Consider the following 23,875-nt stretch of genomic DNA (forward strand, 5'->3'; position numbering starts at 1 on the left):
CAAAGACACAAAGGGAAGAAGGCCATGTGATAATAGAGGCAGAGATTGGAGTGATATGGCCCAATCCAAGGGAATCCCAGCAACCCCCAGAAGCTGGGAGAGAGGCATGGAACAGGTTCTCCCCTAGAGCCTCCAGAAGGAACAAACCTGTTGATACCTTGATTTCAGACTTCTGGCCTCCCGAACTGTGAGAGAAAACAATTTCTGTTGTTTTAAGCCACCCAGTTGGTGGAATTTTTTACAGCAGCCCTAGGAAACTAGTACATCTAGTTTTTGTTTATTTGAATAAAGCTGCTATGAACGTTCACATGTTTTTGTGTGGACGTATGTTCCCATTTCTTTTGGATAAGTATCTAGGAGTGGAATGGCTGGGACATATGCTTAACTTTTTAAGAAACTGCCAAACAGTTTTCCAAAGTGATTGCACCATTTTACATTCCCAAATTCTCAGACTCACAGGGTCTGAGAGTTCCAGTTGCCCTGCCTATTTACTAACATGTAGTATTGCCAGTCATTTTAATTTTAGTCTTTCTAATATGTATGTAATGGTATCTTATTGTGGCTTTAATTTGCATTTCCCTAATGCATTTTGTATATCTTCTTTTCTCTATTCAAATATTTTGAGAGTTTGGTCTTATTATTCTAAAGTCCTTTGTCAATATATACATATATTGCAAATATATTCTCTCATCTTATGGCTTACCTTTTTATTTTTTGAAGAGACAAAGTTTTAAATTTTGCTGAAGTCCAACATCAATTTTCTTTGTGCGTTTTCTGCTTTTCGTGGTCTTTCTAAGAAAACATGGAAGTTCACTTGCACCCCCAGTGACAAATACTTGCTGTGTTTTCCTTAGATATATGTTCTGTAACCCTACTTCTGTGCTTTGGCATGCACAATACTTTTCATTTCAGTGTTATATCACATTGTAATATTTGAAAGATATTTTAAGTACAGTTGAAGATCCAGATTTAAGTTAAATTCAAATAACTCAACCAAAGTGGTAATTGAATGAACTGACTGACTTGGCAAATCCATCACCAAAATCACATATGCCTTGCATCCTCCTACTGGCAGATGGTACCCTGGAAATGCTGGCATTCATCCACTCATTCACATCCTTTCACTGCTGATGTGTATCGACACTGCTGTCCTGGCCTCTGCCTGGGGAAGGAGAGAGGAAGGCAGAGACAAGAAGGTAAGTAAGGAGCAGCAGAGTAGTGAAGGACTCTTCACCCAAACCACAATCCTGGTGAGAGCCAGCTGCAATTTTAACATAAATTTGTCTGCCCTGGTCAGGACAAAGCACTTTCCATTTAAAGAATCTTCTTTTGGTTGCAACAGTTGCTATTTGAGAATGTTAAAAACTGCGCGTAAGGAAAACATTTTTTAAAAACTGAGCTATGTATTGGTGTGAGGAGGGAGGGTAGGAGGATTTAATTTCAAACTATGTGAGAGGAGAAAATATAATGTTAAAAACCCTCAAGACGTTTCCTAAATTGAGGGTCCCTTTGACCTATGTTGATGTACAGTTAGATTCTAATTAGAACATCCAAATTCCATAATGTGGTAAGCCTACAGGAATGATCAAAATCTAAAGTGACCACAAAGCTAAATTAAAGACATATGATATAACCATATTCATCCATAATAGGTTAAGTTTATATCACAAGCAAAAAATTTCACTGATTGTTTTACAATTTTGTGTCAACATTGTGCAGCTCTTTTCAAACTCCTTGGCACTTCTTGAGGCTGGATTGAAAGACTGAGTGACAGAATAGGAAGAGGTGTTAAGGAGTTTACATTTTGCAGCCATAAAAGACGGCAAATGTGGTAGAGATGGGAATTAGGGAAATTGCTGCCTTGTGGAATTCCAGAAGGATTTAGTCAATTTGATTTTGTGTTTGACTCCCAGTAATGGGAGACGTTCCAAACCCACTGCATTTTGTGGATCAAATGTATTATTTTTTGGCCACCCAGCTGGGTGGCTGGAACTTGGCAAGAGTGAGAAATTGTCTCCCGAAGAGTTTTGAGTGCCTGGAGGAGGGTTGAGTGCTCCCGCTGGAGTTTGAGCTATAAAGGCATTGCAGAGAAATGTTAGAGGAGAGCAGAGACACCTGCTCTGCCATTCTCTGCAAGAATGTCATGCCCCGAGGAAGGGGATCCCTTATGGGACTTAGGCTTTAAAAAGTGCTAAGCAGTTGAAACGGGAATCAAATTGGGAACAAGAAGTCAACTTGTGCCTCAGCAGCACCATAACTCACAGTCTACAAATGCAGCAGCAACAAACAAGGAAAGGTTTGCGGATACTTGATTGTTAATCTTTCATGGTACCCATGCTCCTCTTAAATTTCTATCTATTCATCCAACAAATATTCACTGAGAACGCACTATGTAGCCGGGTGCTGTTGCAGGCGTCAGGGATACAGCTGTGAACCAAACAAAATGCCTCCCCTGAGAAGCTAATGTTCTAGGTGGTGGAGACAGATCACAAACAAACAAACAAACAAACAAAAGTTCTATAACAAATAGTGATAAATACTATGGAGGAAAAAATGCAGGGTGCAGAGGCAGTTCTGGGGTGATACATTTTGAATGTCAACAAATATTTCTCTTCATTAAATTTACACTGCTCACAATGTATTAAGGCAAACCAAGACTCCCACAGCAGACACATTCCTTAGACACCCTATTAATATAACAATATCTACGAATATTTTGTCTTCACATATATTTCCTTGTGTGGCCATCATGTCCACCCTGCATGGAAAGCAGGAGAGGTGTGCTCCTCCTGGAATACTGAGGCTTGGAGAGGTTAGTGGTCTGCTCAATAATATGCAAGTGGTTAGAAGCAGATTTTAGATTATAATAAGATCTTATACTATGCTTATACTGAACTCATTTTTTCATTCACTCAGCAAATACTTATTTAGTGCCTAGAACGTGCTGGGTATGGGAATGGCTTTAGTGCCAGTGGCAAAGAAAACAGACACTGTCCCAGACTCATGGAGCTTAGAGTGTAGTGGGGGAGACAGATATTAAGCAAATTATGAGAGGTGAAGTAAATGTTAGGAAGAAGCGTTTTGTGCTAGGAAACTTAGACAAGGGGACCTGACCTTGTCTGGCCTAGGAATTACAAAAGAATGAGTTATCTGAACAACCAGATATAGTTGGGCAAACACAGTGTAACATTGTTGCATCAAAAATTCCTGAAAATAGCATATTTAAAGTTAAGTGGTTGATCAAAATTGTAATTTATGTGTGCACCATTTTAAAACTAGAACTTCCATTCTCGTATACTTGTGTACGTATGCAAGTCTTCGTTAGCCACGACTGGATAGCTCTAGGGTCAGAGCACCTTGCAGACACACTCACGGGTCTTATCTTGGTGTATGGTGAAGAAAGGACCATGGCTTACTCATCAACTTTTTAACCATATCCGTAATAATTACCCATGGTATAAGGGTCTAAAGTGGTAGAGGAAAGATCTACTTGCAATATTTTATCATTGTACTGATTTATGCAAAATTTTAAGGACCTGAAATTTACCCATTTGAGAGGCCAGAATGAACTAGACAGGACCATTGCCCATGGGGTGGTACAGAAAGAGGGTCGTAAATCTTATATAACCTGGGAGGGGCCTTCCCAGTGTGGCCCAAGGCACCATAAATGGAAAAGATGGCCAGAGTTTTCTACAGAAACAAAGGATTCTAACTGGGAAGACAACATTGTGGTGAAACATGAAAGAAGGTGATGGTGATAAAGATAGAGAAACGAGTAGTGAGGTTGGAGCCAGAGTGCCAAGAGTAGGTCAAACAAGCATTCATGACAGAGTTCACCACCAGAGAACAAGCGTGTTTCTATATCGTGGAGCCAAGCATGGCAAATTAGGGTATCTTAAAATAGTCACTCTTTTAAGATAAAAAAGTCAAAAATTTAGATAATTTGATAATTTTCTTCTATATTCCAAGTGGGCCAATTAGCATGTGCTCTGGGCAGTTTTGATGCTCAGAAATGTTGATTGGTCTGAATTATGGAACTACTTTTGGAAACAGCTCTAATTTAAAAACCACTTTAATCTTCTTCACCTGTTAAATGGAGTTTTGCTTCCCAACATCTCAGTATTGCCTTTAGGAGCTATATGTAATGTCTACTTTTCTTTTAAATTACAGATCTTTTAAGTTTTGGAAAATAGTTCTTATGTTCTTTCCAAGCTAATCCTTTCTTCAGCATCAAGAGAAGCATGCTCTGCTCCTTCAGCCACTTCTCAAATGATCTAGTTTCCAAGTATTCTTGTCTCTGTTGTCTTCTAGACACTGTCTCTTTACTTAATGTGCTTCTTAAAGTGTGCTCACAACTGCATGTGGTCTGACTGGCGGAAGATGAAGACAATCTTTTAAATTGAGCTTACAGTCACAAAAAGTTCTTCTTGCATTGGAGGATTACTTCAAAGTACTAGAAGACCGTGTGTGGGTCTTTAAATCTAAATATAAACAAATATTAGTGTATGCTTATTGTGTGCTAGGCCCTGTTGTAGGTGCTGGAGATAGAAGGGGAACAAGATTGTCAAATTTGCTCTTCTCATGGAGTTGACATCATAACAGAGGGGTTGGGTAGTAAACAAATAAACCAATAATTCTCATACAATTCTGACAGCAGCCAATAGTTTAAAGAAAAAAAATAGGGAAATGTGATGGAGAGGGTGATGGGAACAGGGCAATGTTGCATAAGGGATGGGATGTCAGGGAAGGTCTCTCAGGGTTGATAGATAGATGGACCGAGACATGATTGGAAGGAATTAGCCGTGGCAAGATCTGGGAGAAGAGTGTTCCAGGCAAAGGACAAATCAACTTGCTCCTCCTTGCTGACGGTGCCCCCTGCCCCTTTTCCACAGGCACATAGAAGTAGATTTACCCTTTCTCCTCTCAGCTAAGTCATTTAGACTCTTCTCTTTTTACCTCCCTATTTTGTCTTTGAGGCCAAATGAAGATAAAGGTTCATGAAGATAAAGTGTGTGCTTTATCTCAAAACTTTGTTGTTTTGTTATTTGCATGAGAATTAGTACTGAGAGGAGCAGAATAGAAACACTTTCACCTCTCTACTTTTCTCTTTCTTATCAAATATCAAATAATAATGGTTAACTTCTATGGAGCCCTTTATTATATTCTAGTCACTGTGCTAAGCAGTATCCTGCATTATCTAGGAGGTAGGTTCTGTTATTATCCCCTCTTTACATACAGTAAAATGGAGGCACTGAGGAATTAATTTAGTTGCTTAAGGTCACACAGCTGGTAGTGGGGGATCCTGGGTTTGAACTCTTAACTCCTACGCTATTATGAATGAGTAAAAGCAAAGCTGTAAGTGTAAATGAAGTTTTGACAGTAGCCACAGCTGTTTATGTAGAAGCAGTTCCCAGCTAGTCTGTGCTCATTGTAGGACTGAAACATATATATACTAAACTTCTCTGACATATCTGGAGGACACTCATCGAGAGACTGAGCTGGCAATGGGGGAAGAAGTCACCCAAAGGGAAGAAAGCTTCAAGGAGCAACAGTTTGGTTCAGGGACAGTGGTCAGCCTCGGAAGGGAGATGGAACCCCAACCAGCACCTTGGCTTTCCTCTGAGTGCCCTCTGGCCCTCTGGCCTATCCATGTGCCTTCAGGCATGAATTATGGGTAATAGTGAGGATGCTGGGGGAGGGGGAAAGATCTGGGGTGGCAGAATAAAAGTGTAGGAACTCTAGGGGCCGGCCCTTGGTTTCGCTGTTAAGAGTGCGCGCTCCGCTACTGGCGGACCCGGTTCGGATCCTGGGCGCGCACCGACACACGCTTGTCGGGCCACGCTGAGGCGGCGTCCCACATACAGCAACTAGCAGGATGTGCAACTATAACATACAACTATCTACTGGGGCTTTGGGGAGAAAAAGGGAAAGAAAAAGGAGGAGGATTGGCAATAGATGTTAGCTCAGGGCCGGTCTTCCTGAACAAAAAGAGGAGGATTGGCATGGATGTTAGCTCAGGGCTGATCTTCCTCACACACACACACACAAAAATGTGTAGGAACTCTAGAATCTCTATAGGAAGCAAAGATTGCAGCAGGAGCTGCAGCATCAGTGGTATTAGGGATGGAGAATGACATTTTGATGCCAGGAAAACATTCAGACGCTGATAATGGTAATGTGTGAAGAGACTTTTCTATGCTTTCCCAACTCTGATCCTCAGCTCGTCTCTAATCCCACCCCATGAGGCTCAGAGAAGGGATAAGGATCCCTCTCTCTTTTATATCATAAACTTTTATTGATGTATTACATGTATATAAAAGAGTGTACTAATTATAAGTGGACAGTTTAGGGAATTTTCACAAAGTGGATACTGCAGGGAGATCAAGAGGTAAAATTTAAATGCATCCGACAAGTCCCCCTCACTCCTTCATCTCACTATCTTAACTTCTAACAGCATATGTTAGTGGAAGATGTTGCAGTTTTTTTATATTTTTAACAAATTGCTTCAAAAACCAATGAAATCCTTCAACTGCAAGCCTTCTAAACTGGTTGTTCTAGGTCATAAAATAATTTTCAGCAACAAAATCATTTAGTGATGGAAACATTTCCAAACATTCATTTCTAAAATGTTCTTTTAGGAGCATGAATTTCTTTCAAAAAACGTTACTTTCTCCCTCATCTCCTTCATGAAGGAAATCTGGGATGGGGCCCTAAAATTTGTACATCTAACAGGTTCCCAAGTGTTGTTGATGTTGCTGGTCCACTTTGAGAACCTTGAGAACGACTGCTTGAAGGTAAGGGCTAATGGGAACAGATGAATAGATTTGTAAGACTCCAGGCTGGAAGCCGGAATTTATTTTAGCTGATGGGTAAGGAGTCACCTTGCCCTTTCTGGGTGAGGAATATGTAGGATTGCCTATGCCAAAGATCGCCACATTTGGCAGGCTCTTTTAGATGCTTAAAGTGGCTATGAGGAGTGTCACAGTCACACTTCCCTTTGAGACTGACTGTCATATCACATTCACACATTATTTTGTGGTATGTTCTTACTTTATATCTGATATATATATATATATATTCAATTGCTTCCTATTTATGTTGTACATCTCATTAGAAGACATGACCTTTATGCTTGATTTTTAAAAACTATACCACCATAACTACCCGTGGTACTCTAGAACTCATGGTTTCATTCTTCTAAGCACTCATTTTCGTCATGGTGTTGATTGTTTAAATATTGCAGGGTTCCATATTTGCTTATGATACATCCACACTGAGAATACAAGTTGTGGATCTGTAATTAGAGGGAGCAGATATCTGAAGTGTGACATCAGTATTGATAAAAAAGAGTCACATGATGCCAATAAGATTGTCTATATACCACATCTAATATTTGCGGTCACTCAGAACGAGGGTCAGCCTCATCTACTCTAACTTTGCCAGCTAAATGGCTTGCCATACAGAAGATGCTATCTCTTAAATGTCACCCAAAGTTGACTCACTTAAAATGAGCTGTGAGCAATTAGAACTCAATCTTGAAAACCAAGTTTTTTCTAAATGATATTATTATGTGGAAAAGACTGTGTGGGGCACCATAATCTCTGCAGTAAATATTCTACAGTCATAATGAGAGGTGTTACTCTGGATATGAATCCTACAAAGTGCCTATAGCTGTTCCTCCTGTTCTTACCTTTCATTGCAAAATGGCCACTGAGAACAAAAGGCTAACGATTTGATGTCCTGGAAGGGTTAAATGCTGCTATTTTGACATCTGCTGGGATCTTATCATGCTAGATTGTATTACTGGCCCCAATTCTTTACCCCTCCTGGTACTCATACTCTTTGCCATTTAACTTTCAGTATCCTCTAACTATGGGATGAGTGTCACTCTCTGCATCTTGACTTTGGGTTTAGCATGTGACTTGTTTAGGCCAATAAAATGGGGCAGAAGTGATAGTGTGCCAGTTCTGAACCTAGGCCTCAAGAGATCTTATATGTTTCTGCCTGTCCTCTTGCACCTCCCATCAGCATGAGAAGAACATATCTGGGTTAGCCTCCTGGTTCCAGCATGAGAATAAGAAACACACAGACGAGAGTTGCCCTTACCTACTACTAGCCAAACCTCGCTTAAAGCAGAGCCACCATTCAATTCTCAGAGGCTGGATCTATTGGTCCCCAGCTGACCTGTAGATGTACGAGCAAGCCTCGCTGCCACCAGCAGAGACACCCAGCTGAGCCAAGCCTAGGTCAGCCAATTTCTGGTCAGTCCACAGATGCGTAAGCTATAATAGATGATTGTTGTTTTAAGCCATTGAGTCTTGGGATGGTTTGTTGTGCAGCTATAGCTAACTGATACATTAACTGATGCCAAAGAGATCCCCAAAATGTGACAAAAAAAGGAAGTGGAAATTGATTATGTGGAGAACTGAAAGCAACATGTCATACATTTCTGCATAAAAGATATTTCAGTAGTAAAAAGAATGAGATTTCAAAAAAGGAAGAAAAGAAAAATGAACAAAATATTTAGAGAGGCCACTTGCAAATATACAAGGATGAGCCAACGGTAAAATAAGATTAGACATATCATTGAACAAATATATAGAGAACAAATGCATAGTAGATGGTGAAAGGAATGTTGCCTGAAGGTTCCGGAAAATCTTTAGGCTTCCCATTTAAATGACTAAGCTAATTTTTGGGAAAAAGATCTACTTGAGGAGCCAGAAAGCAAAAATGTTGAACAATTTCTTTGAATAGTAACTCATTTATTCAACCCAATGACTGCTAATTTTGAGGCATTAAATGTTCAGAAAATAGTTATGACTGAATGCATTTTGCTCAGATAGAATAAAACAATCTCAAATTCATGGCAGTTACACTGACTTATAATGGACTGTGGTAAAAGGTTTTTATACAACATAAATCCTTAAAAATGTGTGAGCGTTTGTTTGTTTGCTTGCTTTGTTCAATATGGATAACATGAAGAAAAACATGAGCTAATGGAAATACTATGACAAAAATAGTTTATATTTATGTAGTCTCTTTTTCATTTGCAGTGTGCTTTAGCATATATTATTTACAACAATATTGTTGAGGTCATTATTATCCTTCTTTGACAACTAAAGTAACTGAGGCTCAGAGAACATAAGTGATTTGGTGTCCAGCTACTTTTGGCTCTGAATCCAGGGAGTGATGGGCATATCAGAATTGCTCTTTTTAACATAGATGTTGGAGACAAAGCTTGAGGCAATTCTTCAATCTGAATTAGAGAAGTTCAAATGGAAATGTTACCATTCTGATATAACGTGAGAGAATTCTTTAAGCCCTGAAATAAGATACATTAGAAATGGTTAGGACTTTTGGGAAAATCTTTAATATGTACTGTTCTGAGAAAGCGAAAAGTTCGGCATATATTTAGAGTGCTACAGTGAATAAATATCCAGCATTTAAATCTGTATTGTTTAGTTTTGGCACTTGGGCACACATTGCTTTTTTTGGTGTATTTTATGGACGTGTCTTATCTACTCATTTGATTATCTCACTCATGTATTCCCCATATGTCTTGGATGGAGCCAGAAATTCTCTTGGGGTCTTTCACTAATGTTAGTTTTCTTTTCTTTTTCCTTTGTTTTGGGAGGGGGTGCAGAGAACTTATTTTGAAGGATGCCTAGCCCATAGTGGCAGGAAATAATTATTGGTTAAATCAATATACCTAGCCATGCTAAGGGCAGCTTGCTATCAACAATAATTCAATCCATGTAGTAAAAGTAGACCACCATTGTGAAAGGTGCCTCACGCATATTACCTCGATTCATCCTTGTAACAAGACAACACAATGAGCATTTTTTTCCCCATGTGCAGAGGAAAATGATGCTCAGAGAGATGAAGTAATTTTCCCAAATTCACACAACTGGTAAGTGCCAAGGCTAGAGTCATACCCAGGTTTATAAGACCAGAAACCTCAAGTTGTTTGTCTCTAGCTCCTCTCCTTGACAAATTAAGAAAACTGAGCTATTTTCTTGTCATCATCCCTGTAAAAGTGAAGAATATAATGAGCTGTAAAACTCAGTTTTTAATGTGTTCTTTTTTTTATATAATTTTATTTATTTATTTTTCCCCCAAAGCTCCAGTAGATGTATGTCATAGCTGCACATCCTTCTAGTTGCTGTATGTTGGACACGGCCTCAGCATGGCTGGGGAAGCAGCGCGTCGGTGCACGCCCGGCATCCAAACCCGGGCTGCCAGCAGTGGTGCGCGCACACTTAACCACTAAGCCACGGGGCCGGCCCTTTAATATGTTCTTTTATTGCTTAATCTGAAGCAGACCTTTCAGATAGGCCAAAGAGATTTTAGGTCTGAGTCCAGGTTCATGTGTGTTTCCACCAATCTTGTACTCTTTCTTCATGTCCATGAGCTGAAACTTCTTGATATTTGCTCACAAACACTCATTCTAAGGAAACTCAGAGCTTTCTAGAATACTCACTTGCTAGTGGATCTTTAGAGATTTTCCAACAGCTGAGTGCTCTGGACAAACCTCCCTCCCTTCACTGCCTGCATAGTATGTCGCACTTCCAGATTCAGCACAGTCTGTGGGATGGTGTAGATGGGTGAGAAAGGAGAGCAACAACGGAGGAATCTAATTTCAGGGGAAATTACAACAGAGATCAAGTTGGTGGGCACAGTTGCTGAACTGAGACTGGATGTGAAATATTTGATGATCTCCAGCTATTTTAGCGACCTTCTCCTTGAACTTCTGAACACTTGTCTTCCCATCAGACTCTATCCTGCGATGTAACTGAAGGGCCAACCAAGAAGTGACCGGGACCTGGTGATGCAAAACCCAACTAATATACAGGTCAATGATTGCTTGGATTCTTAGAAAGAAGGAAAAGGCCAACCAGAGATATCCCTCGATTTGCACCAAAACTCTGTTTCCCACTTGTTAGAAAAAGCCATGTAAATGGGAACTAAGTTTGGTATGAAACCACCAAACAAAAATCGACAAGAGAATGCAGTGTTCATGTTTTTATACCTGCGTTGCAATCACCCAACAAGCCAATATTAATAATTTCCAGAGTTGCCTTTGGCCAGGTGTAGCTCTCCGGTCTCACAGCATGTTTCCCTCTTGATGTCATGCTGCTCCTCTCTGGCATTTTACTAGATCTTGTGGGTCTCTGCCAAGGGCACCAGACAAGCTTTCTGTCAGGAGTTTTTCCAGGCTAGGAGCCAAAAAAGTGGCTTGGGGTTGTCCAGAACCTCCTTAACTGTTCTTTTTAGCCTGATCATTTATGATAGAGGCGGGAGGGTGCAGGACACAATGCCTTATGTCATCTAGTGGTTTGCTGACTGTTTATTAATAGACGACATAGAAATCTATAAGAAGAATGTGGGCTGTCAATGCCAGCATGCAAGTTATATCTAGAAGGAAGATTTTAAGAATGTGGTAATGGGAAATTCCTGCCAACTGGATCTGTTCTCACCAAAGGAAGGAAAAAATCCTCTAGTTCTGCCAATGTGAAGGCTCCAATTGCAACTGGTAATCAGCCTGATATTTGAGTCTCTATGTTCATTGTAGTTTTTGTGTGGTGTCAAGTTGGCTGGACTTGTGTTGTGACACAGACATCCCACTGGAACTTCCAGACCCAAGATGGAAAGTTGAGCTGCCTATCGGTAAACAATATTTTTTAAATGTTGGAGAATTTTCATCATTACGTCATTTGGTTTCACGCTTAGATTGCTTCCTAGCTGATATTCTTTCCATCCGGAGTTGCAACGCGCGCCTTGTGGCACTTTGGAAATGCCTTGAGACTTTCACTCTGTTTTTGCTTATAAATAGACTTCCCCTACCATCTAAATCAATTTAAGATTAGATCACCCACATTAGTCTGAAATATTACCATAAACTGGAATGTGAAATAAGCTGCAACGAGACTAAACTCAGTTGACACAAAAATATTAAGCAGCTAACATACTGATTTAGTTTATTCAATTTTAAAATACTGGTTGGCTGGGTAAATATATATATTTTTGCAATTCCTTTTTGTTTAACTCTCGAGTTAATTTCAATTTCCATTTCGTATCATTTCTTTCAGGGAGATTGGAAGATCATTATCCATTACATCCTGTGAGATTATTTAGTTTGAATTTTGATTTGCTTTTGTAATCATTTCCTGAAATTGGTGGTTTAGATAGCAAAGCACAGTTTCAAACCCTACAAGTAGCCTCCTAATACATACGAGAAGTAATTTTCTCATAGATGACTTAAATCCTGTTATATTCAGCTGCGTAGAGACGGAGAGTGCCTTCAGCATGATGAGCCATCACTTTATTTTTAAAGCTCGCTTATGTCAACGCTGTCTATCCATGACTAGGTTAGCCACCATTATTCAGGGGTGAGATCAGAGTCCTTTTCTTTCCCAGAGCTGCTTGCCATGTTCTCAACACCTGCCTTGCAAGTGACAGCTCTGTGGGTGTCCTCATAAATTATGAATCATGTGCCTTGGTCCTGATGCCTTGGGACAGGCACAAAGTTAGAAACTGTCCTGTAACTTTAGATCTGTAGCTGCAGGATGGGACAGCTGAATAGAGAACAGAGATGCACATCAGCAGGGGTTCTGTTAAGACGCTATCAGGCCACCAGCCTGATGTTAGTGGACAGTTTGTCCAATTTGTACTGGAAACTGAGTAGAGGTTGTAAAAGGGAAACAACAGCCAGCCAGCGGAGGCACTGGGAAGATGCATCTGAAATGGAGGATTGTTTTTCCCTTTTAGGGTAATCTCCAGGACTATGATCATGGGGTAAAAATAAACTCCCATTCCACATCCTCATTTTGTTTAAAAACTTATTGGATTTGCTGAGACTGATGATGCCTTTCTGATATAATAATGGAATAAGGGTTTTAATTTGCTCCTTTAAACTTTCTCGTCCCATAGATTCCATAATAAAAGCTTGAAGTAAACACAAGAACAGCCAAACAATGTAAATGTATATGAATAACTTTCTTTCCACATCGTCTATCCTAGATACATCACATAACTGATACCCTATAAGGAAACATGCTGTATTAGTTAGCTCTAGCTGTGTAAGAAATTATCCCAAAAGCATAGTGACTTAACACAACCTGATAGGCAGTTTTGCTAGCCTGAGTTTCAGGCAGCTGGACTCACTCAAGAATCTATGGTCAGTAGCAGGTCTGCTATGCAGCATTGCTAATCTTGGCCAAATTCTCTCACACATTTAGGGCTTTAGCTGGGACAACTGGGTAGACTTGATTATTCCACATGTCACATCCTGTAGCAAACTGCACTGAGCATATAATTGTTGTGAAAGCATAGGAGTATGTAGAGAATTGGAAATGTGCAAAACTTTTCTAAAGTCTCTGCTCATGTCAAGTTTGCTACTGTCCCATTGGCTGAAGCAAGTCATATGGCAAATCCCAGAGTCAGTGTGGGAGGAGACTACCAATGGGTGTGGATACACGGAGACATGAAAAACCTGAGCTATACATGCAATCAGTCTTCCACACATGGCAAGCTGCATAAATTTTCCACCTGAATTATTGATGCAATACAATGTTATGATTAGGGTTTATTTCAAAGTATTTTATTGTAGTCTGTTTCCTTGAAAATCAGTCATCCAAAATGGTTCAAAAATTAATTTTCAGGTGAAAAGAATGCCAATAATCCACTATAGATAATAAGATAAAAATACTTTGCTCCTGTTAACACTGAGAAACCTTCAAGGAAGTAAATTTTGTACTGACCAAGAAGGATGGAGGCAGTCTGAAAGACCTCTTCCCATAGCCTCCCCAAACCTGTCAGGTGTTATTCTTCCAATTAGAAAAGTTTGTTTATATTAGGACTAAGACACAGAGATCATATCTTTGAAATTCCTTGAATGTATTATAACAGCAGATCCCACTTTTTCTGCCTTTTTAAATGAGACAAAAGGTTAAAGGAGTATTAGAAGACTCTCTTTTCTTCCCTACACCTAAAATATATGTTTTGCACGGATGGACGCTGCAGTTGACCTGCACTGGTATTTAATAGTACATTCCTAGGATAAATTAGGTGCTTTACTGATGCTATGCCTAGCAAGAAAAAATTAATCAAGTTTCCTGACATATGAGTTTTACCAGGTGTCTAGTTTGGTCATGATGATATAGGATTTTCTCTTTTGCCCCCTGCTGGAGTGGAACTAAGACTCAGGGCCACACAGGCAGCCGTGCACTATGTTCTGATTTAAAAGCAAACCATCTTTTCCAAGGCAGAGCAAAACTATTCATGGCCTTGATGAGCTCCATCTTTCCTGTTCTTCTAGTGTAGTAGAGGCAATTCTAGGAAACCTAGTGACTACCTGGTGTGTGGGTGGGTTGTGTGTGGGTGTACACATATATTTTTTAAGCCAGTAATTATATAGCTGTCAATGCTTCTCTCTCCAGGACCACACTGTGTCCCAGGAATCTGCAAGTTGGGTGACAGTTTAGTGGCTCTCAATGTGTGGGCCAGCAGCATAAGAATCACATGGGAGCTTGTTATAAGTGCAAATTCTAGAACCCTCACTCCATACCCATTGAGCCTGAAACTTTGGGGCAGGGGGAATCTAGCGATCTGTGTTTCAACAAACCTCTAGGTGATTGTGATGCATGCTAAAGGCTGAGAACCACTCATTTGGAGTTTCTATAGCTGTGCTGTCCAATATGGTAGCCACTAGCCACGTGTAGCTCTTTATATTTAAATTGATTAAAATAAAATGAAATTTAAAATCCAGTTCCTTAGCCACACTAGCTATATTTCAAGTGCTCAATAACCACATGGGGCTAGTGGCTACTGTATCAGATGGCACAAATATAGAAAAGTTCATCATTGCAGAAAGTTCTATTGGACAGCTCTGTTCTATAGGTTTTCAAGTCTCCAGCTAACTTTCTGGGACTCTAGGTCCTTCAGAACTTCTCTCCAGAGTGCCTCACTTGACAATGGGGCAGGGTCTTGGTTTTCATAAACTCAAGGTCTTTTATTACCTTGGATATCTTGGACATAGTGAGGGCTTCCTTTACTCCTTGTGTATCTCCTATTGGTCATCTGTCCCTTGATACTAGGGATGGAAATCAGGCAGTTCACTGGTCACATCCCATTCACAATGTTTCAATGGGCACATTATGTTTAACAATGGAATTAATCATCAACATTAAAAAAATTGGAATATGTTACATAAAAATTCAAAATTTTCCATTTCTTTCCAAAAAATTGGAATATCTGTATTCAAAGCAACCTATATTCCCATCTGACTATAATCTGCTTGGCTTGGAAGTGAGTTCCCGCTTTAATTAGTTATATACACTCAAGTTTGCCACAGGCCTCCCCTGCTCGGTTTCATTCACTTACATCCCCTGCCTCACTCCCCATTTGAATCCAGATTGGCTGCTATAGGCTTCCCATCTTCTCTTCCCTAGATTCTCATTCCAGAGGACATTGGGATTCTCATAATCTCTAAAGAACAATCCTTGACATGCCCTCTGATGACAGATAGGATGCTTTGTATTTCCTTGATGCAGTAGACTTTTTAAAGAGAACTTTTACCAGACCCTTTAAAGTAACAGAAAGAAACAGACCAGTAAACCAAGAGCAAGACGTTCACAGACGCCCTCTCACTTCTGAGGCAGGAACCAGGACCACTAACTTCCCATTCATTCAAGGCAAGTCTCCCCCAGTTGCATTGCAGAACCTGTAAGTCTTTTCCAGCAGTGCCTGCCTCAGGAATCAAGAACACTTTACAAAAACCCCAGAGTATTCTCCTTAGGTCCCTGTAGAGAACAGAGAAACCTGATGAATATATATATAATGCCAATGAAAATCTTGAATTATGAGAGAGAAGCTGGGGCTATTTTTCTTAAAACACTACTACCCTTTACTCATGTAATTGTTTTATGAATTGCAGAACTTTCTTTTTTACTGAGACTCTCCCTCTTGTTAGTCTTTATTTCAGATCAACTATATCAACATGCAGCATGGGACTACTTAAACTTTGCTGTGATTTTATTCTCTTCTCTGAGATTAGAGGGAGCATCTCACAGCAGACAAAGCATCACATGAGGAAAGAGAACCTGAACATAAACTGGGGAGCGAGGTGTAAAAAGCAGAGGCGTATGTGCCCAGATTCACAATCCAGGATTGACTACTTGAACTTCATTGGTCTCACGCTAAATAGGTCTTGCAATACTTCTTTCATCATACTCTAAGGTTAAATAGAACACCAAATTGAGTGCAAGGAAGAAAACAACCCTAACAATGTAGAGGTATCCAAGAAGGGTTTCCTAGAGAGAGGACCTATGAACCTAGTCTTTGATGACCTAGTCTAGGAGAAAAGAAGTGGGAAAACATTTAGTGCCTCTGGTGTAGTTGTTTCTAAAATCCAGATCTGATCATGTCACTTTTACCCCACTTCAAACCATTTAGTGATTCCTGCTATCACTGGGAGAAAGTTCAGGCTCTAGTTTCTTCTGGTCTGGTCTCGGCTTAGCTTTCCAGTTTCATTCATTACCGCTTCTTCTGACCATCAGACCCCTAACGACCCTGGTGTGCTCGTTTCTTTCCAAACCTTCGTGTCATTATTACTTCAGTGCGTACTATTTCTTCTGTCTGGAATACTCATTTCCATATTTCTCTCAGAATTCTATTCATCTTTCAGTGCCTGTCTCAGCTCATCTCCTTTGTGAAGCTTCTTCTCACCTCTCCATGCAAAACAGATCCCATCCACATTTGGGCTCCAACACTACCTTAAGTATCTGTCTAATTGCACTGATCATTCTCTTTTGGAACCGTGTGCATGTCTATCTCCGGAGACTATTTGACTGTGAGCTTCTTGAGGCAAGAGTCTTGCTTTATTCATATTTACTACCTATCTTGAGTCCTAGAACTTAATAGAAACATTAAATATTTGAAAAAATGATTATAAATATTAATTCCCAAATACATTCAACTATGTATATATGTACAAACAAACATATGCATACGTATATATAATATACGTTTATTATATATATAATCTTTTGTACTTTTAAATATTTGCTTGGGAAATGATGTTCCATGCTTTTAAGTGAAGAGTCATGAAAGCAGATACCATGTCTGTGTAATTTTCTTTGCGTACCAGTTGAAAAGTGTCTTGTATAGTGTGGATGCTCATATCAGTTATCTAGTGCTCCATAACAAAACACCCCAGAACTTAGAGGCTTAAAGCAACAACAATTTATTATTTCTTCCAAGTCTACCTTTCATCTGAAGAATTCCTAATTGGTTGGTTGGGGACCCACTGCTCTGTGATGGCCTCATCTAGAGATGTTGTGGCACTACTCTATGCCAAGTCAGGTTAGTTCAGGCTTGTTTTTGTGGTGATGGCAGGCTGTCAAAGAGGAAAAGGAAATGTGCACAATGTTTGCTACTTTTGCATTGGCTAAGGCAAATAAATGGTCAACCTCAGACTCAATGTGGGGAGACACTACTGGAGACTGTGGCTACACAGGTGTAAAAAATAAGGCAGTCAATCCATAACAATGCTCAATAGAGACCTAAAGATAATTATACCTGACGTGCTGAAATATAGTAAATAGAAGACGGTGCTTTTCTCCAAAGGTATAGTATAAACTCAATCTTGTTTGGTGAATCCTATTTAATCTCTGTTTTCCCTCAGCTGTAAAATCAGGATAATAATACCTACTGCACAGAATTTCTGTGAGAATTAGGTGAAATAATTCGTATGCAGTCCTTTCACTGTACTTGGCACAAAGTCATCCTCAACATTCATTTTCTTCTTTTTTCTACCTTCCTCCTGTCTCTAGACTCTTGTGTAAGCACCCCTGTTTTTTACTGTCTAACCACGTTATATGAGGCTACTAAGAAATATTTCAGTAGTAGAACAGATGTATTGCAGAGATGAATCAGCTGGCTCAGACATACAGAGGTAATGTCACCTTGAAATGTCTTGAAAAGAAAATTCTCATATTGTATAAGATCAGAGAAAAGCATAACTCATCATTATCACATATCACCGTCTTTGCCAGGAGTTGTGGGCACAATCTGATCCCATATACTTTACTTTATGTGAAGATGTTGCTTAGTAACCTTGTGTTAAGGGAGAATGGACAAGAAAGCTATCTCAGGCATTTCTATCTCAGGTCAGCACCATTATATGCTTGGTATGAAATTGGAAAATTTTACTCAAGGTCAATGGACTCAATATTCTTTCTTGGTTCCAGTCTTTTTCTCTGCAACACATAATTTAAACTTGAAACATTAACTGCTGAGTAAGTCTAAATCATCATTAAAGTTAGATTGGGTATCTTACTGTTCTTTGATATCTTGTACTTTGCTTGACACTTAATAAATGCTCAAGATGGATGGATATTGATTGCTCAAAGTTTGGCAACTACTTTAAAAAGTCTCGTTAATAAAAGATTTAATCTAAAAGTCAGAGGATAACAACACCTATATGTTTATAAAAGATAAGAGTAATCCATTCAGCATTTATTTATTATTATTAATAAATGATACTATTAATGAGAATTTCATGCTTCCAATTCAATTAAATGAATATTTATTGAGTGCCTTTTAAGTGTAATTCCTGTGCTGGGCACTGGGTATGCCAAAGCTCATAGAAAGGTCCGGCATTGGACACGTCAGTGAAAAGCACTGGTGATGAAGTATTGCTGTGACAGTGAATTGAAAAACCTTTAGTTCATGATGACTGTGCTGGGTGTCATGATTGCCATGTGTCCTCTGTTCAGGGATTCAATCTCCACCATGGGCCTGGAGTCAGCTAGTAATTATTTTGCAATAGGCTAATGGTTAGTTGATAAAAATATGCATGGCTTTACTCCAAAATACTCATGAATGACTGTAATTGTCCATTGACTGGCCAAGCTTAGGTCTCATTTCTACTCATATGCTGTTTTGTGTTGGTAGGAGGTAGGATCTGGCAGAGAGAGGACCTAGGACTTCTTTTTGTTCTGGGATGGCAAACACCTGGATTTACTATTCCACCATGAAGACACAAAGTGGAGAAGCATAATTTATCAAATGACAAACTAGGAGTGGGAGGATGTGGGAACGGATGCCTGCTTGATAAAATATTACACATATCTAGTATTCCAAACATATGGTGCCTGGCTACCTCAATGGTTTTGGGATATTTGTAACTCTTAGAATACTATTCCCTCCTTCAACATTAGAGATAAAAAAAATCTACTCACTCTTTTAGACCTTCTCAAATTTTTCTTTTTCCTTAATAACCTTACAGATTTTCTGAAACAAAATAAGGAATCGATCATACACTATCTTATGATACTCTCTGGCAGACACTAAGCACATAGAGAGCACAGTGTATCTCACATGTCTTCAAAACTCTACAGGAGGAAGGCACTTCTCCCACACTCCTACCTAGCCATTCTCAACGGCCTCTAGGCTTGGCTTCCAGGCAATTAGAACATTGCTCATGTCAATAAGAAGGGAGGTGGCCTACCCTGATGAAAGGGTCCCAGGAAATCTGCCCAGTACATGGGCATACATTTTCTACTTCCCCTTTAAAAAAATGTTTCTTTCTTATTTCCATGCTCATTTACATTTTTTAATGAATTCGTAGAGATGTAGACTTGTTCACCTCTTCTAACTAGCTTTTTAACCTCATTAAATTTATATATAAAATTTAAATGTGTAAGAGTCACTGTAAGGTGTAAATTAAAAATCAACAAAGGAAAAGATATTTCCTTCAGAGGGCAAAGTACTGGTATCTTAAGTGGGTTCCTGTAAAACAGACCCCAAGACAAAGATGTAAGTGCAAGTAGCTTATTTGGGAGTTGGTCTCAGGGAATGCAAGTTGGGGGGTGGGAAAGTGAGACAGAGAAGGGAAACAAGACAATAAAGGGTACATTTCTGAGCAGCAGTTGGGGTTCAATATCTCTGGGGTACTTTGGGAGATTGGATTGAACTTCCTTCAGTTATCCCTCTTGAAGAGCAAGGAAGTTGGGGAATTTATGCTCCAATTCTCATCATTGGCTGAGAGCTACTACTGGGAGTATCACCTTTGGTGCTTCCAGCCACCCTGTGGCCTGGCTAAGAGAAAGCCTACAGCTAGCCAGTTGCAGTAGGATACTGTTAGCATGTCCTGGGACCATGAGCACTGATGGGAGATGGGCTGGGCACCTGTAGGATCTCCTGTAAATACTGAAGCTATCAGTGCATTTAAGTCAAATGAGATGGTTCGATGTGTTTTCGTATTTTGTTTGAGAGGGCTTTAACTTGTAGAGACTAATACGTTCTTTTCTTCTAGGATTACAGATCACACAAAGGTTTTCCTATTGGATGAAGTTTGTGAGTGTTTGTGCACATGTTTACCATGTGTGTATGCACGTGTTTGTATGTGTCCTAAAGATTGAAGATGTATTTTCAGTGCATTGGAAGAAATTTGAGAAAGAGTTAAAGTTAATGTGGTTTCAGAGGATTTTTTTTGATTCCTTGAAAACTGAATGAGGTTACTAAATAAAAAAAGCTCTTGTGTCACTGATGTCCAGTCTCCTCCAGACTAATCACAAATTAAATGTATGCAACTTTCTCTTAGCTTAGCAATTCCACCGCTTAACGGGAATTGGCAGTCAAAGGCTAGAATTCAAATCTTTTTTTTAGGTATCCCTTAAAAGTTTTTGAAAAAGTATAAACTCTAAAATATTTATTACTTTAATTATAAGTTTAAAGCTGTACTATGGATTTAATAGCTCGTGTCTTGAAAATATCGACATTTATAAATAAAACTGTTACAATCATGATTGAAAGTCTTTTATTGATAAGACTTTCACGCTTTTTTTGAAAAAAGTATATAAATTGAAAAATTATTTCCTTAAAGATAGAAATGATAATGCTCTTGTCTAATCAGGCTTTTTTATGGCATTTTGTTCTAATTTCATATTTTTAATAATTTATTTTATTTCCCTTGGGATATTAATTAGTACCATTGAAGCTTTAGTTAATCCTTTTCTTTTTCAGTAAGATAGAGACTTCCTGTTTCAAGTCTCTATAAAATAAAATAAAATTCCTTCTCCTGCCAAAGTGGAGAAGGACAGATACTTGGGTGTTTGTTTGGTTGGCAGGGGAAGGGACTGAGTCAAAATGCTACTGATACAAATATTCAACCTAATCTTCCAGTCTTCAGCCCACCACTCTCTTATAGTGCCTTCACAGTCCTTGTTGCTCCAAGTTCTCGACCTTTCTTGGGCTTGTGTTCCACTTGCATTTCACTCTTAGCCCTTCATTTAGGCGTCTCTGCTGTGCTAAGACAATGCCTGCTTGTCCACTTCTTGTTTTCTGTCTTCTAAACGTTGTGGGCATCTCCCTTGTTGTCTCTTTTCCCACTTGTGGATTAATTTTTCCAATCTCTTTTATTGCTATATAGTGGAGTTTAAGGAGGGAGAAGAGATAGAATATATAGATACAGATATAGACATATAGCAATATATAAAGAGCCAGAGGAGAGCTTCGCTGTGGTGCTAAGCCAGGGACTCCTCATATTGTCTGAAGTATACATCAAAGAGACACTAGACCTCTTTATTTCCCATGATCTAGTGCACACAAATATTTGGATGACTATATGATATTAAGAGAGCATATAGTCATCTAAATGTCCACTAGGTCAGGGGTTAAGTGGTCTCCTACTGTCTTACGAGGTAGAAGAGCCAACATAGTTTACCAAAATTAAAAGATGACACCATTGGTCCTTTTTTCCCTCTGCTTGAAAGACAGGTAGATAATATATCACGGTTTTAGCCATAATTGAGTAAGGGGAGGGATACACACACTCTCACTAATTTTTCTGAGCACTTGGGAATCATGCTAGACTCTGTGCTTTGCACAGGAAAGTTTGGTCTGTAAAAATAGAAATTATCTAGTTTTTCAAAGAAGAAGCTTTTCCTGACTCCTTCTATGTAGGAGTGAGGTTTGAGGATAGGAGTGCAATGAAAAATTCACCTGGAAGAAAAGCAGGGACCTTGAGCCAGCATATGTATCCTTTCACTGAGCCAGCTGCTCAGGAAACATCAGATTGAGATATGTCCAAATATATCAATTTGGTCTCTAATTCTGAGCTTAAATTTACCAAGCATTATTGAATGTCACTACAGTTCTCAGAGACTAAAGAGGCATCAACGTCTCTGCGCAGCCTGTAAGGCTTCCTGTAAGGAAACCTTTATTCTGCTACTCAATTAACTGCTAAGGAGACAGAGAACTATGTGCCCAGGAGAGAAAAACCTTCCTTTGTGGGCTAATCAAAATCCAATGGCTTCTGAAAAGGGCTTGAAAAGATCATTAATTAGGAAGGATGCCTAAATTTGGCATTCAAGGAAACGGTGTACAAGTCTAACAATAAAGACATAAAGAATAAAGTCCACAGACCATAAGGATGTCCAGGCTGTTCCTGACTTGCCCGGTAAGGCTTTTGAGCTCCATTTGGATCTCTAATTACTGGATAACTATTTAGATTTGATGGTAGGTTTCTTAGGTTCTTTTTATGTATTTATCTCTCCGACGTTTCTTCAGTCCCCTAAAAGAACAATGCACCAAACCAGGAATGAGAACAGAGGGGCAATTTATGTATTAAATTGTAATAAGTAAAAAATCTAAGAGAAACGCGGGATGTTTGCTACCTCAGCAACCATTTGGAGATGGCTTCTTGACTCTAGCCCCTGGGCTATAGCAGATGATCATTAATGTTATTTGCACAAATGATCAAAATATTACTTATTTCCTGGGTCAAAATCATCCTAATTATCTATGGATGAGACAGATTCTTTAATCTTATGTGAAAAGGTAGAAAGAACGCAAAAGTGGTATGTGAAGACATTGAAACTGATGTGATCACATTGTTGGAAGTGCCTATGCAGATTCCCCATGAATTTCTGTTTTGCCTATATTCACAAAGTAGCTGGAAGGGCCACTGTTAAGACAAGGTATGAATCTCATCTGTAAAAACCTCTTTATGAAATAAAACTAAGTGAAAAAACCTCTTTTGCATTTTCAAAGTGGTGGGGTTCAGAGTAATATTTAATTACAATTTTGGTTTTTGTGCTTTTTTTCATTCCATATACCATTTCCTGAAGACAAAAGACCCCAAATTTCACCTACTTGACATATAAAACTAATGAATCAGATAAAATGTTTTTTCTAGGTTTAATGACTACTATTTTTGTCAATTTTTTAAGTGTTAATTTATATGTTTTATTGGTAGTTCCAACTGTGAATCTATCTTAGATAGAATAAAACTTGATCACTTTAATAAAGAAACTAATACTATTTTAGTGGTATAAAGTTGATAGTTTATTTCCTTTCACGTGAAAATTCAGAGAAAGTGATCCAAGCTGGTGGATCTTTCTGCTACACATGGTCATGCAGGGAATAAGGTTCTCCTTATTTTATTTTTCTGCCATCCCTTAGGGCATTGTTTGCATGGTCAAAACTAAGTTACTGTCATATCAGGGCGCAGTTGGCAAAAGAAGGGCTCCTCATTGTCCCAAGAAGCCAGGCTTAAGTGGCACACCAATTCTACTCATCGGCGAGGACTCAGTCCCGTGGCCAGGCTTAAGTACAAAGGATGCTGGAAAACCATGACCTAGAACAGCGGCCAATAACCTTTTTCTGTCAAGGGCCAGATAGTAAATAGTTATACATTAAGGGCCAGACCCAACTCTGCCATTGTTGCTTGAAAGCAGTCATAGACAATAGTAAAAGAATGGGTAGGGCAGTGTGTTAATAAAACTTTATTTAAAAAGCAGGCAGCCAGCCAGCCAACCTCTTAATGAGACTGTTACATGCCTACCAAGCCTGTTATGGTAGAGGAAGCGGC

Source organism: Diceros bicornis, chromosome 23, assembly GCF_020826845.1.
Source record: "Diceros bicornis minor isolate mBicDic1 chromosome 23, mDicBic1.mat.cur, whole genome shotgun sequence".
Classification (NCBI taxonomy): domain Eukaryota; kingdom Metazoa; phylum Chordata; class Mammalia; order Perissodactyla; family Rhinocerotidae; genus Diceros; species Diceros bicornis.